We start from the raw sequence: 7158 nt of genomic DNA on the forward strand, positions 1-7158 counted from the left end.
TGTTGTGGTGGTGTGAGGCAGCGCAGCGTGTGCAGTGACTGATTCTATCAGATGCACTACTAGACGCTCGCGCGGCGGCGGCGGCCTCCTCCCACTCCGGTCAGTAGAGTCGTGCAGCATTGGCTGAGGAGAGGAGGCAGTAGATGCGCGCTGTGTCTCGGCACTGTTGGAAGAGTCATTGTTCCTTAACGTCACCACTCAGCCAAGCCTGGCGCTGCTGCTCTCAAACATGTCTTTGTTATTCAGAGCTTTCCATCGGCGAATCGCAAAATACGGAACGAGCTGTTCCTTTCATCCGCGGGAAGTAGAAGGACTCACATGGACGCACGTTTGTTTGTGTTTGGGGAGGAGATTTCTATCAGATAACGTCTAACAGTTTAGATTTATAACTGAAATAGAAAAATATGGATTTGTATAACGCATTATTGTTATTGTTATTATATGCGTATTATAATATTATTATATAGGATACTTATAATATATTCAAAAATACATTTTTTTTGTTTTAGAAACGGAAAAAATGATAAAAACAAGAGTATGAGAAAAAAACATAAAACTCGACATACAAGTGTCTGCTAAATGCATAAATGTAAACTTAATGCTTAATTTTCACACAAAATGGGTCTTTATTTATGTATATAATTGTGTAAATGATGTTTACTCATAATTAGAGCTTGAAAAGAATGGTCACATTTTGTTGCAATTCTTATTTACTTAAAATACTAACATATTAGTAAGACTAAGTGCAAAAGCCCCTTTGCCTTCATAAATATTACATTATAACAATAATTGCACTTTGGCTGTCATATGATATTGTTTTGATAACGTTATATCTTTAGTCATACTAAGTATTCATCAGTATCCTGGAAAGGCATTGTGGTCTCCGTGGTTTGATTACAATAAAATAAAGCCAAACGACATACTGTATATTCAAATAGCAAACAACTGGCACTCGCGTGTAAATCCAGTCCGTTGATCTGCGCGCGCCGCCTGGTGTCTTCCAAAGGCGCGAGCGCTTTACGCGACTCTGGGACACATTTTGTCAGCAACCAGCAAGCATGGCTCTGTGGTAATAGAATAGCCCGTGTAATTTGACACTTCAACTTGCCGTGCACTACGTTAGTTGATTCAGACAGTCACGCTAACGAAACGCCGTGCGCTTTTCTCCCAGTGTTTGTGAAGTGTGAGGGGAGAAAACAGATCGCAACTTCAAATCCAGGAGATTTTCGGCGCCGTGCTGTGATTGGACCTGAATGTAAGTTGTGTTTGTGTTTTCCTATCATTTTCATACCTCGCTCGCTTGCATTGCATTGAAATTAATCCGTAGCCTCCGCGCTAGCTCCAACCTCAGCTAACAATAGAGTCACTTAAAGTATCGCTAAGATGTGTACACATGTATTTCTACGGAGGAAACAATTGCACTTACTGAAACGTTGGCGATACGGCTTTGTGTTTTCGAAGCAAAACACTATTGAGCAATTTTTCCTGGACAGTGGCGTTCAGAGGAACGCGGAATTTGGCTGAGCCGGAGAAGCCCACCGTTTACATACCGTTCAGCGTATCGTTCTGGTGTGTTGCATTGTTCAGATGAAGAGGGCACTGTCTTGCGGTGGACGGTTGGTTGGCACGTTTAGATGGGCACGTTTGGGTGGCTTGGTAGCATGAATGCGATTTAAATTCGCCGGGTCTTTTTGATTAGGTGAAATTATATTGTGGCTGCTTGATAAGTAATAGGAAACAAGGCTTTCAACCATGTGCTGAAATGTGATGTTTCATGCTGTGCTCTAGTAACAGGACAGCCGCGTTCGGAAGCACGATGATACGTTGTAACCGCTGATACATTTGAACATCTAGTTCGAATCTTGGAATCCGTGAATGCTTGAATGTTTGAACGTAACATTGGAGCAGACTTTGAGGACGCAAGCAGTGTTGGGTACCAACTGACTCTGATCTGCATAATAAGACTGATCTGCATAATAAGATTATACAAATCGAGTGTTTGTAATTAGAAACCATTACATTTTTACATATACTTCATTAGATGTCAGTTGACTTGGATTGCATGAGTGCATATGGGTGACATTAAATACCAGGAAACGGCAATAAATGAATGTTTAATAAATTTGTAATTGACTGATTGTGCCCCTGTAGCTGGAAAACATGCACCAAACATGCAAAAATAAATTTAAGCAGATACACATTGTTATGTTATGCAGTTATTGTTTTCAAAATATTAGTTTACATACTAGTTTTAGTTTACTAGTTTATTTTACTGTTTAATCTAAGGAAACTTAATTTGCACTTGATACACTTATTTGTTATTCAATGTTCACCAAGACATGTAATATAGAAATAAGATGATGAAGCAGATGTTAAAGAAGTAGGTTTCTTGTTGCTTTTGTTTGTATTTTTTTAAAATTAAAATCCAGAAGTGAACTGATTTTTACTACATTTTAGTCATAAAATTTGTAATAGGTACTAAATTACATTAAGAAGTAATCTACCCAACACTGGTTGCAAGATACAACACAGTTCACAAATACCAAGTGTCCACCAAGTATTCTTTTGTTAATTTATTTATTATTATTATTATTTTATTGCTTAGTAAGTTAACAGTTGATTCAAGAGTTTCTTACAGTTTGTAATTCTACAACTTTCAGCTTTGGTTAATAAGATTGTATTTTCCTACATGATGTTGAATGAAGTGATTTATTGATGTTTTTTGATCACACCTGGCCAATGCTTTACGCAGTGTCATGTTATTGCTTTTGATTTGGAAATGATTGATGTTTAATCATTGTAGGAGACTCTATTGCCAATAATACTACAAGAAGCCTATAAAGGTAGCCAAAGTTCTTTTTAGCAATAATTTGAGTTTACAGTAAATTGTCATTGTTTTCATGAAAATAGGTTTTGTTTCCTCAAAACTAAGTTCTAACAGTAGAGTTTCTCTTTGGTGGGCATGCTTGTTTAAAACAGAAACTTATTGTTTTTCAGTGTGATTATTCAGTCAACGTTGTCATTTGATGACAATTGCTTGGTCACCTCTCCAGTACTGTACAATCACAGTCAATATTTACATGGCTGTGTGAGTACTGATAATGTTAAAAACTTCCCCCTTACTTCAGGGTGGATTGCTCCTGGAACAAAGGTGAAAGTACTGTCCTCTCGGCTCACTCATTAAGAATTGTGGTGTTGGTTCATGGTAACATTATTGGAGGAGGTGTGTTGTTAAGGCCAATTATTGTTAGCAAATGTTTAAAAATGAACCCACGCATAAGACTGGAGTCTCATTTGGTGAGTCTGCTGAGGGTGTATTTTAAAACACCGCAGATTTACCCACCAGTGTGATGTCCCCTTCTATGAGTGGCTTAACTTGTATGAGTCAGGAATGGAGAATGCGTCTAGGAGAGGAGTTTATTTTCCTCCCTCCTTCAGATGGGGCCCCAGGTTGAGGATCATCATTACCAAGGGCAGAGGCTTTAGCCATAGTCATGTAAGACACAGGTAGAGCTCAAGTCATTCTGTCAACAGGACTAAAGAGGTATTGCACAGGACTTAACTGAGCTTAATGTGGGATTAAACTTCCATAAGGTCGTTGAAAAGTTGATTTTAACATGCCAAAATAGAGAGAATCATCAGTTGTCATTTAAACGAATTAACATTGTTGAAATTTATCAGATTTTACACGCAAATTATTCAGTAACAGGGTTATTAGTCATTATTGCTCACATCACTGCCTATTTATGCACATTTTTGTCTCTATTGTGTCTAGCCTAACAAATGTGTTCAAGGTTGTCCAGTTTAGGAGCGTAGTCTAGATGATCTCTTTTCACATTCAAATTCTTGGCATGTGTGACAAAAGCTTGCCTAATTCACTGGGCGATTTAAGGGTGGGAATCGTGAGTGATTCCGCTATAGAATATTATCATGATACTTGGGTCACAATGCCATACATAAAGGGTTCTCTTTATGAGTTGTGATACACCAAGTATTGTGGACTTGTGAACTTTTTTTTTTTATTTTTAGCCCCAGCATAATTATTTCAGCATGAAATAATCAAATGTGGAGTGGTGCAAAACCTTTGCCTTTAGGATTTTTTGAGGTCCCAAATGAGTGAAGAAAAACATTCAAAGAAATAAGAAACGTCAGGCATTTTTAGAACTTTAAAAAGACCAATGAGTTCCTATATGTCTTCCAACATGTTTCATTGTACCATAACATATTTGTTTCACCCACTTCTATACAACTAATTCAAATTTATCACAGAACAAAAGTTTGTTTAGGTTTAGAAACGTGAAAAATTGAGTCTTTGTTTATTTGAGTGCAAAATTAGGTTAAAATGACTTTGGTACTCTTCATTAATGGTGTTACATACTGCATTGCATTACTGCATCGTTTCCTCTTCTTCCTATTGCCAGAATAAGACACAATATGTTTTTTTACCAGCTGAAAATACTAATCAGTGCTTTGACAGGTTTACATTTAACTGTTAGCACACTGTTGTGGTGAAATTGTGAAATAGTTGGCCCACGTTCATTCATCAAAGCGAACAGTCGTCTAGCCACCACCCGCACACGCCCACTCTTGAACCCGAGTTAGGCTTTGTTTGAGTCCACATGCTGCACTGTGGATCATTTATTAGACTTAATACGCTGATGGCCTTTTTTAACGGTTCACATTACGTTTGCATAACCGCCTGCTTGACTTGTGCGTGCACTTTCGTTTCTGTGGTGATTGGGGTTAATGCGTTAACATGAAGTATAGCCTCCGAACCACATATTATTCAGACAATAGGAGTGCATGACTTGTGATTTCCTTGCAGACTTATGGGTACATTGCTCTGTTTCATCTTGCGGTTCATGACCTCTGCAAAGGCAGCGGGAGAGGGACTTTTGATTTTAATTACATGCATCTGCAAAGAGCGTGGCGTGGGACCGAATCTGCTTCCAGGCTGCATAAGTTGAAAGCTTGTTGAAGGCTGCCTCCGACTCTTGAGCTGACAATGTGACCAAGGATGCACTGGGATGCAATGTGCAAAGCATTAGCTAGCTGGTGCCATTCTAAGTGCTTTATCCCTCAGATAGGGACTTTCAGGCCCACACTGTCATGGGCTCATGCATGTTTGATTTGACGCTCTTTGAAAAATGAACGCAGAAGATGTCACAATGCCTGTATCCAGTTTCTGTCAGCGAGAGCAAGTACTTTGAATCAAAAATGACACCCAGCTACTCTTTCCAATGCGAGGGCTTGATATTTGGCACTATAGCACAAAATGTCCCCACCACACTGACAATTTTGCATGATCACAAGCAATTACCTTCATTTTTCGGTGCCAATAAAAGCTCACAGCGCTTTGAAGTCTGATTGCCGCTGTGTGCCGTGCAAATCCAGCTTAAGCAAAACAAACATATTGTCCTCAACCTGTTTTCTTTTGACTGAGGCAAATTAGTATACATTTAGTGAGCCATGTTCTCCATGCTAAACTGTTAAGTCCTGCTACTCTCTTAAGCCCGGCTCACACTGTGCGATTTTGGCCACGATTTGGTTGTCTGAGACAAAGTTTGGAAATCCTAAAAGATTCCTATAATCCTAAAATCTGTTGTCTTTGATCGCTGGTTTGACATGTTCACCGACAGCCGATTAATGGCCGTTGCGATAAACTTTTTCCTCCGATTAAATTCTGGCAGTTTCAGAAGATTTCAGACACTTTCCTGCAGTGTGACTTCTCCTACGACGACCGTCAAACCAAGAACCAATAGGAGCGCTGAACCTGATAACGCAATTAGCGCGACAACTTCAAACACCTCAGTAAAAATGTCAAAATGAGACAGGTGGACAGTACAAAAAGAAGAAAAACGTATTATTAAGGGGCAGGATGTTTAAACTCGAATAACAAAATTACCTCAAGTTCGCGCTGTAGAACTGGAAGTCCATAAAGTCCTCTTTTGCCCAGCCATGACTTGCTCCGGTTTCCGGTTTTTATTATCAAGGCATGTAATTAACAAAACTAACCCTATATATTGCTTTTGTTTTCTAGCTACCATTATAGCGAGAGAACGCGGGTCACGGATTGATGACGTAAAACTCCGGACAAGTCTTCTTGTGTAAGTCCGTTTTTGTCACGTCTTGACTGTCGTACAGTCTGACATTATGACAACTAATCGCAAAGGACTATTAAAAATCGCACAGTGTGAGCCCGGCTTTAAAGTGAGTGAGTGAGTATGGTGACCCATACTCGGAATTAGTGCTCTGCATTTATCCCATCCAAAGTGCACACACACACACACCGTGAACACACACCTGGAGCAGTGGGCAGCCATTTATCGGTGCCTTGCTCAAGGGCACCTCAGTCGTGGTATTGAAGGTGGGAAGAGAGCGCTGTACATTCACTCCCCCCACCTACAATCCCTGCTGGTACGAGACTCGAACCCACAACCTTTGGGTTATGAGTCCGACTCTCTAACCATTAGGCCACGGCTTCCCGTGTTTAAAGAGATCCATCTCTCTTTGAGAAACAAATATCTGTGTTGTTAAGCACACTGATTCTATAGACTCAAAGTCAGGGCTCAGTTTCAAGTCGTTGAAAATATTAGACTGATGTAACTTGTTGTACAAAAGCGATTTAATATATATATATATATATATATATATATATATATTATATAAGTATTCAGATCTGGAAATATTATATTGTTGATCTTGTTTTGAAGTATTATTATTTTTTTTAAAGAAATGTATACTATGTACATTTGATTTGTGGAGTCTGATTTATATATTTAAGTTTATGCAATTTTCTTCTTTCTTTTTTTTTTCTCCTTTATATATGATTATATTGTTTTTGATTTAATTAGATATGTAATCGTCGAACTTCATCTCTTCTGTTTGTCCTGTGTAGCACGACCAGGTGATTGTTATTTGACTAATTAATTGCTGCTCAAAATGAACTCAGATTTTGTTTGTTACTCACACCCGGCTTCCCGTGTTTAAAGAGATCCATCTCTCTTTGAGAAACAAATATCTGTGTTGTTAAGCACACTGATTCTATAGACTCAAAGTCAGGGCTCAGTTTCAAGTCGTTGAAAATATTAGACTGATGTAACTTGTTGTACAAAAGCGATTTAATATATATATATATATATATATATATATATATAT

The 7158-nt window shown here is 38.6% G+C and overlaps 1 protein-coding gene across 1 annotated transcript in view; it reads left to right on the forward strand.

Moving 5' to 3' along the window:
* Positions 1 to 1021: 1021 nt before the first annotated feature.
* LOC107673867 (zinc finger MIZ domain-containing protein 1-like) overlaps positions 1022 to 7158 on the forward strand; it is a 182406-nt gene continuing 176269 nt past the window's right edge. The window contains exon 1 of the mRNA XM_016467675.1: positions 1022 to 1255. The gene's annotated coding sequence lies outside the window, so the exon portion shown is untranslated. The remainder of the gene's footprint in view (positions 1256 to 7158) is intronic.

The sequence above is a fragment of the Sinocyclocheilus anshuiensis genome, unplaced genomic scaffold, assembly GCF_001515605.1.
Source record: "Sinocyclocheilus anshuiensis isolate Anshui unplaced genomic scaffold, SAMN03320099.WGS_v1.1 scaffold292, whole genome shotgun sequence".
Lineage (NCBI taxonomy): Eukaryota > Metazoa > Chordata > Actinopteri > Cypriniformes > Cyprinidae > Sinocyclocheilus > Sinocyclocheilus anshuiensis.